We start from the raw sequence: 13,574 nt of genomic DNA, 5'->3' as shown, positions 1-13,574 counted from the left end.
GGTACCCAGACGGCAAGCCAATGCGGCCAACCACCGGACTAGCAGCCGAACTAGTTGCCGGCAGGCGGGCGCCGGGGAACGCGCCACCATGGCCTGCAGCCGCACTGGCCGTCGCAGTGCCCCAACCCGCGGCCGACGCCCCCAGAATCACCACGCCGCGACCAGCCCCAAGGACCGGTGGCGGCACCGTGCCTCGGCCACCGCCAGCGCCCAGCGGCGGCGGAGCTCCGGCAAGCCCCGACCCGGGAGGCGTTGCAGACTTCTTCCCGGGTGGCGGCGCTCCACCACGGCCCGCCATGGCTCCAAGAGGAAGGATCCACCGAGCACGCCCTCCCTCAACCAAACGGCGATGCGGAGACCAACAACAAAAAACCCTAGCGATCGAGGGAGGAACTACTGGAACTACTGTGCAACAAAAAATATTTCTAAAGAAAAATAAAATAAATAAAAATACGACGTTCATTTTGTAGCCAGAAGAGAGACTCGACAAGAACTATCTAAAGGAAGACCTTCTCACATCTAGGGGGAAGGCCAATGGAGAAGAAGCCAGATGGGCCCCCTTTCCTCTCTCCTACGGTTGCATCGGAATGTCATGGGGGAACCATCATCATTGCCTTTGTCTTCGTCAACTTCAAGATCATCTCCATCGCGAAATCTCTCGATATACAGTTGTCCACTAATCCACACACCTTTGTAATCCCCTACTTAAACATGATGTTTTATGTGATGAATTATTATACAATTATTGTTTGTACTACTGTTATATCTGAGTAATTTTCTTTGTCATGTGACATTGGTGATCTATTATGACTGTTATGATATTGTGATGTCCCCTTGTATAAATATATGAGTGTATGTGTATGTTGGATAACACTTGAGGGTTAGTAATGTGTTATGTTGAATATATGAGAAGGGGGCAAGTGATAAAAAACCAAACCCGAAGTACCAGCGGCATAACATATGGCATAGAGGACCAAAAAAATATCACAAGTACATGTTAGTCAATAGATTTTCCAGCATGTTACCATATGTTTCTCCCATATATAGAAGTACTAGTATATTGTTTATCATTTAAATTATCATAGCCAATTGTTTAGGGACAATTCCGAAACACTTACCACCAATACTTCTACGAGCACTCTATTTTACTTTCTTGCAGCTTTAAGTACCCAACTTTTATTTACTTACATTTTAGAATCATGCACACTACCTCTTTTGCACTTGAAAATTATCTTTTATTAGAGAGTCTAGGTAAAACAAATGCTTGGTCTATGAAAGGTTGTATCATGGGCAGATAAACCTATGGGAATAGGATTCCTACCTTTAGCTCGTTAGCGATATTGACACTTCAGGCAGGCACCTCAACATTAGAAAGTGTTACAGCAAATCCCTACACTTGGGGATTATCAGCCTTCAACAAATTTTCTTTTACAAAACCCAATTAGTTCACGACTCATGATTGACAAAAATAGTCAACAAAATAAAAAATAAATAAATTGTAGAGGTTGTATTCATGGGGCGTTTGCCATCGGATCAACAACACCTCCAGCCAACAGCAAACTCATTGCCGCCACGAACCAGATTATATTCTCTCTCACGCATGAATGGAGAGAATGGGATGGAAACAATCACATACGTGATTGCAGAGGTGATCACTATCAGGATTTTGACTCCCCTGTAGCGCTGGGAAGACATGGAAGCCTATCCCTACGCCAGGTACATTTTTCTACATAGGTACTAGTTTTACTACGTACTAGTGCACCGTGGCACCATGTGCTACTAACATGCGTGTTTGTCAGATCGGTATGGACCGTCATATGTCAAGCTCTGGCCAAGTTGGACTGGACACCGACGGCGCAGGATACCCTTGGCTCATGGCTTAGGGAGAAGCAGGAGCCTCACAGCCTACGGCGGAAGGATCTGCATACGATTTTCATTCTAACGCTTCGGGAATTATGGAAGCATCGCAATGCGATTGTGTTCGACGGAGCGTCTCCTTCGATGAGTGAACTTTGGGTAGGGTGAGGTCAGAGGGCATGACTTGGCTGAGTGCCGGCAAGTTTAAAGGCAACGTTGATGTTTTCTTCCGTGGATTGTTTAGGTGGGCTAGTAGTGAGGAGTGAGTTGTAACGAACTCTTGTAAACTATGGTGGAGGCACTCTTTTGCCTTTCTTCTCTAATATATAATATGCACACTTGAGAAAAAAGCATTGAAGTAAACCCCATGTAGTTTGAAGTCAAATCCCTGATGCCCCAAAAGATTAAGCTTCAATGAGGAGCTAGCTATAGTTCTCATTGTCAAAGATCTCTGTGTATACCATGTGAAGCAAAATAAACCCCGGACAGCTTCTCCACAAGACAAGCCCGAGGAGATGAACAAGCTCACGCACTTACTAAACACCACTTGCATTGATGTGTTGACTTAATAAAGAGCAATTAAACGATGCAACCCAAATTACTCCAAGAGAACTAATATTTTTCACAATATTATAAACGAGGGACATACACATATACATTATTTAGCATTCAGGATTCCACGGTATAACAAACCCACATCAAAGAAATACATTCACTACTCATATTTCCATTATACACACCATGTAGGAATTATACCCACGACATTTCGATGGGCGTTATAGAAAACAAATGAATCTTATGTTGCTTGTATGAGTGTTGTTTGCGCCCTGCGTGCATGCAGGCTCTGTGTGTGTCTTGCGTGCTGACCCAATCAGACCTTGCATAGTTAGCCCAAACGTCTGGCTAACCAACACTCCTCAAACCCAGCCAATATCTACAGCGGATATTGGGTGGACTGGACGCATCCATCACGTCAGATCCAGCCCACGCTGGCCCACCCTGTCCCATGAATAACCCACCTGGACCAAACCCTAGTCAGAGTCCTCACCCTTCTCGATTGCTTTGCCTCCATTTCCCATCTCTTCCCCTCCATCATGACTGGGAGAGGATCCAGCAGCGAATTCGACCGAATCGACTTGGCGATGCTCATCAAGGGGGACTCCAGCTTGTCCAGTCTGATGACGAGGAGCTCACGCTCCACATTACCGTTCACCGGCCGCGGATGTACTGCTAAGTAATTAGGCATAATTTCCATGATTAATTCCAGAATATTAAACATGGCGAAAATCGCTACTAACATGTGAATCTCAAGGATACTAGAAGCACTAAGCAACATGACCAGTAGCAGCACAACATCGCAAAACATGTTTACCAACGAGATGGGACACTGCAATTATACCGATCGTTTGTAGATGAGGTAGCCGTTGGTGCAGCGATGTTGTTGATGACGACGTTGGTGAAGACCGGTCGCAGAAGGCGACGTTGTAGACGACGATGAGCAAGGTCGCCCGACCTGGACGGTAGGCAAGCCGTGATGGAGACAGCGAGCAGTCGCGCGCGTAGCGCTTCCCAAAAACCTTATTCGCCCTCTCCCGTACAGAATCACAAAGGCGAGTGGTTCCGGAGACCCGCTCTCCCGTTCGCCGGTGCACGCCGGCGCTCGGGATAGGGTGGACTACGGTGGCGTCGCAAGGAACGAGGTGTGGCAAAACCTAGATTGGTTTTCTGTGTGTTGTGGCGCCCGCAGCGTGTCCTTATATAGCGGTTTGGAAAACCCTAACGGGTGCGACGTGGAAGGCTCACGTCTCACATCCGAGTCGATTGCGGGAGCGACCCGAACCGAATAGGCTGTGACGCGTCCGTCATGACTCTAGACTCAGTTTTCCTAAGCAGCAAAAATAAAGACAAAATTTGTCTCGGCTCGAATTCATGAAACGCGATCGCAACGTGACGTGTCGTGTCGAGACGAGACGAGACGAGCGAGCGGCGGCAGAGGAGGAGTGCGCGAGAGGCTCTGTTATTCTCACTCACTTACAAGTGCTACAACACTTCATCTTATAAGGTGGTGTGCAACTCCTTCAACTTCCGGGGTGGGACTAAACTTCCCACTCCCACCACTTGCTCACACACATGGGCCTTTGAGATTTCAAAAATTGCCTATTGGGCTGCCCTATGAATGGGCCCAATATCCTAACAATCCCCCACCAGATCTCAAATGCCCATTTGAAGATTTGCCAATCCTCGCTACTTGTTTATATACCAGTGTTTCAGCAAAGACTGTTAAGTTGAACTTCCGCCTAGAGCCTTACTATTAGCAACTTGAGCAATGGACTATGCCTAGAATTGCAAGTTTTGTGCCAACAGACTTCACTCAAAGTCATAACCAGTACCTGGCTGCCAGTAGTCTACCCCGCGGGTGGAGCATATACGTCGTACTCCCTGGTCTCTTCATGAGTTTACTAGAGATCACCCAAATCTCATAGACTGCATCGTTTATAGTCGGGCTCATATAGGTGTGTTCTTTCAAGAATGCTTTGTAGGACATCATCTTTGCTATCAATAGCCGTCATAAACACATTAAGGCATGTTGCCAACCTGCCTTGCAGCTCTTTGAGAGTTATGCATCTCCACTTAGAGAGGGCTTACTAGATACTCTCCTCAGTCAAACCACTATCTTGTTCCTCCCAGGTCCTAATTCACGGGATCTCCGATCACATAGGTTGGGTTACCACTATGGTGTGACACTCACGGGTCTCATACCCATCTCCCTCGATGCATTTTCTATCACATTACATGATAGTCCCTTCGTAAAGGGATCTGCCAAGTTTTTGTCTGTTTGAATATACGTAACATTAATTACTCCGGAGTTTCTCAATTTCCTGACAGACTTCAATCGTCTTTTAATGTGTCTTGATGACTTTGCATTATACTTAGAACTGTTCACTTTGGCAATCACTGTTTGATTGTCACGGTTCATGAGGATGGCCTACAGGTTTCTCAACCACCGGTAAGTCCATCAAGAGCTCACACAACCATTTTGCTTCAATAGTGGTTGTATCTAAAGCAGTAAGTTCTGCTTCCATGGTTGACCTCGTCAATATGGTCTGTTTACATGACCTCCATGACAGTGCGCCACCTCCAAGAAGAAATGTATATCCACTTGTGGCGTAGAGTTCGTCGACGTCCGATATCCAGTTCAAGTCATTATATCCTTCAAGCACAGCAGGGTGCCCTGAATAGTGAATCCCATAGCTCGCCGTACCATTCAGATAGTGCATGACCCTTTCAAGTGCATGCCAATGATCATTACCCGAGTTTGACATGAACCTGTTCAACTTGCTCACAGCAAAAGAGATACCAGGCCTCGTTGCATTCGCAAGGTACATGAGCGAACCAACAATTTGAGAGTATCTCAATTGATCTCTCGCTGTTTTCTTGTTCTTTCGTAGAGTCATGCTGGGATCATAAGGTGTTGGAGAAGTCTTGCTATCATTAAAGCCGGAACGACTCAAGACCTTCTCAACATAGTGTGATTGCGTTAGCGTAATCCCACTATCATTCTTAATAAGCTTAATGTTCAGAATCATATCAGCTCACTACAAGAAATATGTCAACTTGCGACCATCACTATTGGTCACTGAAAGGTCATTGTTTTTCATTTGCGATGTTTTTGTGACCAAAAACAGAAGGTCAAAAGCTGGCGGTCGTAAACTGAAATTAACGACCTTCTCTGTGAGAAGGTCGTGGAATTCCACGACCAAAACAAAAGGTCATTGATTCTATGACCTTCTGTTTTGGTCGCTAGCTCTCTGCCCCGGCCACGTCGGATCCGACGTGGCAAAATTGCGACCAATTGAAAAGGTCTTTGATAAGATTCGGCCCGGTCCGATTAGGTGTCTATATGGGCCGAGCCCATTAATTCAGCCCATTTATTGTTTTTTTTGCTTTCAAGTTTGGTCAGCCACATGGGCCAAGCCCAATAGAATTTTATGTTTTGGGCCACAGCCTTTTACTATCCACATTTTTTTGGCCTCGCCTTTTTCCAGCCCACTTGCCAGTTTTTTTGATTCTTTTCCATTTTAAAGTAGGTCCCACTAGTCAAATGGGAACCAAATTACCAGGTTTGATGTTTGGGTACCTGAGGGAGTCCTGGACTAAGGGGTCCTTGGGCGTCCGGCCTGTTATCCGTGGGCCAGACTGATGGGCTGTGAAGACATGAAGGCCGAAGACTGTACCCGTGTCCGGACTGGACTCTACTTGGCGTGGAAGGCAAGCTTGGCGACCGATTATGAAGATTCCTTTTTATGTAACCGACTCTATGTAAACCCTAAATCCCCCCGGTGTCTATATAACCCGGAGGGGTTAGTCTGAAAAGGACACACATTACCATAGTCATATAGGCTAGACTTCTAGGGTTTAGCCATTATGATCTCATGGTAGATCAACACTTGTAATACTCATATTCATCAAGATCAATCATGCAGGAAGTAGGGTATTACCTCCATAGAGAGGGCCTAAACCTGGGTAAACATCGTGTCCCCCGTCTCCTGTTACCATCGATCCTAGACGCACAGTTCAGGACCCCCCGAGATCTGCCGGTTTTGACACCAACATTGGTGCTTTCATTGAGAGTTCCACTGTGCCATCGAGAAAAGGTTTGATGGCCCCTTCAATCGTCGATAATGACACTGTCCAAGGAGGAACCTTCCTCCGCGGACGAGTTTTTTGTGTTCGGTGGCTTCGTACTGCGGGCCAACTTGCTTGGCCATCTGGAGCAGGTCGACAGCTACACCCCTGGCCATCAGGTCAGTTTTGGAAGCTTGAACTACGTCGCGGATATCCGTGGAGACTTGATCTTCAATGGATTCGAGACCGCGGCAGTCGCTCCCCCTCGCTCCGATGAACATGACTTAAATCTGTCACCGGATCACATCTAGGAGATGGTTCATGTTGCTGCAATGGCCTTAGATCCGAAGTAGATCGTACCATCCGGGGCCACAGAGTCTGCGGCGTTGGAGCCGCACACGGACTCAACACCCTGCAATATTTGCTTCAACGGAACCTCGGACTCGTCTCCGGCTATAAGTTCCGGACCGTGTACGCCTGAGGACACCGAGCTAGATCGGTTATCGACCTTCGAATTCAGCGCCGCTGACGTTTTCCAACACTCACCTTTGGGCGGTGTGTTGAATTCTCTAAAGAATGTGTCCTTGGAGAAGGACTCGCAGCCGAACTATGTTCGGTTCGAGTTAGAGGCCGATGATGGGGAATTTTGTTTCCCACCCGCCACCCACTTCATAGCTACCATCGAGGACTTAACCGACGAGCTCAACTATGGCTCCGAAGACATCGACGGTATGGACGACGATGCCGACAAGGAGCAAGGCCAAGACCCACCATTCATTGGACGTTGGACGGCCACCTCTTCATACGACGTGTACATGATTGATACACCTAAAGGATCTGGCGACGGCAAAGAAGAGCCAGATGCGAATAAACACTCCGAGACACCGTCCAAACGTCGGCGCCCTAAACGCCGCTCCAAGCCTCGTCGCTCAAAAGATGGCAACACTGGCACCGGAGAAAACAGTACTCCGGGCGACGCCGAAAACAATGAAGACCCTATTGGAGCCGCATCCGAACAGGAGGATTAGGACAACGAGTAGGTTAACCCTAATAAACAGGCCACACCCAATGACCCGGATGACGACAGTTATCGTCCACCCTCCGAGGATGATGAGAGCCTTGGCGATGAAGACTTCATCATGCCTGAGGCACCCCTCGAGCAGGAGTGCTTTAAGCACCAGCTCATAGCTACTTCAAGAAGCCTAAAAAAGAAGCAGCAGCTCCAAGCAGATCAAGACTTACTCATTGATAGGTGGACAAACGTCCTGGCAGCTGAAGAATACGACCTCAAGCGCCCAACCAAGAGTTGCCCAAAATGCAGACTGCTACCTTAGTTTGATGAGGAGGCACCAGATCCCATACTTCCCTCGCGCAATGCGGACCGACCACCACACGGTCGAGATAGTGTGGCAGACCGACCAACACGAGGTCAGGATATAACGGCAACTCAGGCCGAACAACAGCCCGCGCCACCTCCTCGCAAACACAGGGTCATACCAGCTCGGGACCTTACATACGATCTTTGGCAGGAATTGGACAGTAGAGCAGGACACACCAGATCTATATACGGATCGCGAGGACGCTTCCCTACTCGGGATGACACCTACCTATTCGGACATGACAAAATTAATCACACCCGGGCCGATAACCGCAGACGAACTTCGTCGGAGGTGCACCGTGACGCGGCCCGCTATAGAGGCGCCGCACACCCACTCTGTTTCACAGACGAGGTGCTGGATCACGAATTCCCCGAGGGGTTCAAGCCTGTCAATATTGAATCATACGACGGAACAACCGACCCCGCAGTGTGTGTTGGGGAACGTAGTAATTTCAAAAAATGTCCTACGCACACGCAAGATCATGGTGATGCATAGCAACGAGAGGGGAGAGTGTTGTCCACATGCCCTCGTACACTGAAAGCGGAAGCGTTAGCACAATGCGGTTGATGTAGTCGTACATCTTCACGATCCGGCCGATCAAGTACCGAACGCACGGCACCTCCGAGTTCTGCACACATTCAACTCGATGACGTCCCTCGAACCCCGATCCAGCCGAGTTTTGAGGGAGAGTTTCGTCAGCACGACGGCGTGGTGACGATGATGATGTTCTACCGACGCAGGGCTTCGCCTAAGCACCGCTACGATATGACCGAGGTGGATTATGGTGGAGGGGGGCACCGCACACGGCTAAGAGATCCAAGGGATCAATTGTTGTGTCTATGGGGTGCCCTCTGGCCACGTATATAAAGGAGTGGAGGAGGGGAGGGGCCGGCCCTCTCTATGGCGTGCCCTTGGGGAGTCCTACTCCCACCGCGAGTAGGATTCCCCCTTTCCTAGTAGAACTAGGAGCCCTTCCAAGTAGTAGGAGTAGGAGAGAAGGAAAGGGAAAAGAGAAGAGAAGGAAGGAGGGGGCGCAGCCCTTACCCCTAGTCCAATTAGGACTAGGCCTTGGGGGCGCGCAGCCTGCCTCTCTCTCTTTCCCCTAAAGCCCAATAAGGCCCATACACTCCCCGACGAATTCCCGTAACTCCCCGGTACTCCGATAAATACCCGAATCGCTCGGAACCTTTCCGGTGTCCGAATATAGTCGTCCAATATATCGATCTTTATGTCTCGACCATTTCGAGACTCCTCGTCATGTCCCCGATCTTATCCGGGACTCCGAACTACCTTCGGTACATCAAAACACATAAACTCATAATATAACCGTCATCGAACTTTAAGTGTGCGGACCCTACGGGTTCGATAACTATGTAGACATGACCGAGACACGTCTCCGGTCAATAACCAATAGCGGAACCTGGATGCTGATATTGGCTCCTACATATTCTACGAAGATCTTTATCGGTCAAACCGCATAACAACATACATTGTTCCCTTTGTCATCGGTATGTTACTTGCCCGAGATTCGATCGTCGGTATCTCAATACCTAGTTCAATCTCGTTACCGGCAAGTCTCTTTACTCGTTCCGTAATACATCATTCCGCAACTAGCTCATTAGTTGCAATGCTTGCAAGGCTTTAAGTGATGTGCATTACCGAGTGGGCCCAGAGATACCTCTCCGACAATCGGAGTGACAAATCCTAATCTCAAAATACGCCAACCCAACAAGTACCTTCGGAGACACCTGTAGAGCACCTTTATAATCACCCAGTTACGTTGTGACATTTGGTAGCACATAAAGTGTTCCTCCGGTAAACAGGAGTTGCATAATCTCATAGTCATAGGAACATGTATAAGTCATGAAGAAAGCAATAGCAACAAACTAAATGATCAAGTGCTAAGCTAACGGGATGGGTCAAGTCAATCACATCATTCTCCTAATGATGTGATTCCGTTAATCAAATGACAACTCACGTCTATGGTTAGGAAACATAACCATCTTTGATCAACGAGCTAGTCAAGTAGAGGCATACTAGTGACACTCTGTTTGTCTATGTATTCACACATGTATTATGTTTCCGGTTAATACAATTCTAGCATGAATAATAAACATTTATCATAATATAAGGAAATAAATAATAACTTTATTATTGCCTCTAGGGCATATTTCCTTCAGTCTCCCACTTGCACTAGAGTCAATAATCTAGTTCACATTGCCATGTGATTTAATACCAATAGTTCACATCACCATGTGGTTAACACCCATAGTTCATATCGACATGTGACCAACACCCAAAGGGTTTACTAGAGTCAATAATCTAGTTCACATCGCTATGTGATTAACACCCAAAGAGTACTAAGGTGTGATCATGTTTTGCTTGTGAGAGAAGTTTAGTCAACGGGTCTGCCACATTCAGATCCGTAAGTATTTTGCAAATTTCTATGTCAACAATGCTCTGCACAGAGCTACTCTAGCTAATTGCTCCCACTTTCAATATGTATCCAGATTGAGATTTAGAGTCATCTGGATCAGTGTCAAAATTTGCATCGATGTAACCCTTTACGACGAACCTTTTTGTCACCTCCATAATCGAGAAACATATCCTTATTCCACTAAGGATAATTTTGACCGCTGTCCAGTGATCTACTCCTAGATCACTATTGTACTCCCTTGCCAAAAACAGTTTAGGGTATACAATAGATCTGGTACACATCATGGCATATTTTATAGAACCTATGGCCAAGGCATAGGGAATGACTTTCATTCTCTTTCTATCTTCTGTAGTGGTCGGGCTTTGAGTCTTACTCAGTTTCACACGTTGTAACACAGGCAAGAACTCTTTCTTTGACTGTTCCATTTTGAACTACTTCAAAATCTTTTCAAGGTATGTACTCATTGAAAAACTTATCAAGCGTCTTGATCTATCTCTATAGACTTTGATGCTCAATATGTAAGCAGCTTAACCGAGGTATTTCTTTGAAAAACTCCTTTCAAACACTCCTTTATGCTTTGCAGAATAATTCTACATTAGCTCCGATCAACAATATGTCATTCACATATACTTATCAGAAATGATGTACTGCTCCCACTCACTTTCTTGTAAATACAGGCTTCACCGCAAGTCTGTATAAAACTATATGCTTTGATCAACTTATCAAAGCGTATATTCCAACTCCGAGATGCTTGCACCAGTCCATAGATGGATCGCTGGAGCTTGCATATTTTGTTAGCACCTTTAGGATTGACAAAACCTTCTGGTTGCATCATATACAAATCTTCTTTAATAAATCCATTAAGGAATGCAATTTTGTTCATCCATTTGCCAGATTTCATAAAATGTGGCAATTGCTAACATGATTCGGACAGACTTAAGCATAGATACGAGTGAGAAAATCTCATCGTAGTCAACACCTTGAACTTGTCGAAAACCTTTTGCGACAATTCTAGCTTTGTAGATAGTAACACTACTATCAACGTCTGTCTTCCTCTTGAAGATCCATTTAATCTCAATGGCTCGCCGATCTTTGGGCAAGTCAATCAAAGTCCATACTTTGTTCTTATACATGGATCTCATCTCGGATTTCATGGCCTCAAGCCATTTCGTGGAATCTAGGCTAATCATCGCTTCCTCATAGTTCGTAGGTTCGTCATGGTCAAGTAACATGACCTCCAGAACATGATTACCGTACCACTCTATTGCGGATCTCACTCCGGTTTACCTACGAGGTTCGTTAGTAACTTGATCTAAAGTTACATGATCATCATCATTAGCTTCCTCACTAATTGGTGTAGGAGTCATAGAAACAGATTTCTGTGATGAACTACTTTCTAATAAGGGAGCAGGTACAGTTACCTCATCAAGTTCTACTTTCCTCCCACTCACTTCTTTCGAGAGAAACTCCTTCTCTAGAAAGGATCCATTCTCAGCAATGAATAACTTGCCTTTGGATCTGTGATAGAAGGTGTACCCAACATTTTCTTTTGGGTATCTTATGAAGACGCACTTCTCCGATTTGGGTTTGAGCTTATCAGGTTGAAAATTTTCCACATAAGCATTGCAACCTCAAACTTTAAGAAATGACAACTTTGGTTTCTTGCCAAACCATTGTTCATACGGTGTTTCCTCAACGGATTTAGATGGTGCCCTTTTTAATGTGAATGCAGCTGTCTCTAATGCATAACCCCAAAACTATGATGATTAATCGGTAAGAAACATCATAGATTGCACTATATCCAATAATAGTACGGTTATGACGTTCGGACACACCATTATGTTGTGGTGTTCCAGGTGGCATGATTTTGTGAAACTATTCCACATTGTTTTAATTGAAGAGCAAACTCGTAACTCAAATATTTGTCTCTGGGATCAGATCGTAGAAACTTTATTTTCTTGTCATGATGATTTTCCACTTCACTCTGAAGTTCTTTGAACTTTTCAAATGTTTCAGACTTATGTTTCATCAAGTAGATATACCCATATCTGCTCAAATCATCTGTGAAGGTCAGAAAATAACGATACCCGCCGCGAGCCTCAACACTCATCGGACTGCATACATCAGTATGTATTATTTCCAATATGTCACTTGCTCGCTCCATTGTTCCGGAGAACGGAGTCTTAGTCATCTTGCCCATGAGGCATGGTTCGCAAGCATCAAAATGATTCATAATCAAGTGATTCCAAAAGCCCATCAGCATGGAGTTTCTTCATGCGCTTTACACCAATATGACCTAAACGGCAGTGCCACAAATAAGTTGCACTATCATTATTAATTTTGCATCTTTTGGCTTCAATATTATGAATATGTGTATCACTACAATTGAGATCCAACGAACCATTTTCATTGGGTGTATGACCATACAAGGTTTTATTCATGTAAACAGAACAACAATTATTCTCTAACTTAAATGAATAACCGTTTTGCAATAAACATGATCAAATCATATTCATGCTCAACACAAACACCAAATAACATTTATTTAGGTTTAACACTAATCCCGAAAGTATAGGGAGTGTGTGATGATGATCATATCAATCTTGGAACCACTTCATCACACATCGTCACTTCACCCTTAACTAGTCTCTGTTCATTCTGCAACTCCCGTTTCGAGTTACTACTCTTAGCAACTGAACCAGTATCAAATACCGAGGGGTTGCTATAAACACTAGTAAAGTACACATCAATTACATGTATATCAAATATAGCATTGTTCACTTTGCTATCCTTCTTATCCGCTAAATACTTGGGGCAGTTCCGCTTTTAGTGACCGGTCCCTTTGCAGTAGAAGCACTTAGTCTCAGGCTTAGGTCCAGACTTGGGCTTCTTCACTAGAGCAGCAACTTGCTTGTCGTTCTTCTTGAAATTCCCTTTCTTTCCCTTTGCCTTTTTTTTTTTGGAAACTAGTGGTCTTGTTAATCATCAACACTTGATGCTCTTTCTTGATTTCTACCTTCATCGATTTCATCATCATGAAAAGCTCGGGAATCGTTTTCGTCATCCCTTGCATACTATAGTTCATCACGAATAACTTGGTGATGGTGACTAGAGAATTCTGTCAATCACTATTTTATCTGGAAGATTAACTCCCACTTGATTCAAGCGATTGTAGTACCCAGACAATCTGAACACATGCTCACTGCTTGAGCTATTCTCCTCCATCTTTTAGCTATAGAACTTGTTGGAGACTTCATATCTCTCAACTCGGGTAT

The sequence above is a fragment of the Triticum dicoccoides genome, chromosome 5A, assembly GCF_002162155.2.
Source record: "Triticum dicoccoides isolate Atlit2015 ecotype Zavitan chromosome 5A, WEW_v2.0, whole genome shotgun sequence".
In the NCBI taxonomy this organism is placed as follows: domain Eukaryota; kingdom Viridiplantae; phylum Streptophyta; class Magnoliopsida; order Poales; family Poaceae; genus Triticum; species Triticum dicoccoides.
This window is presented reverse-complemented; position numbering follows the sequence as displayed.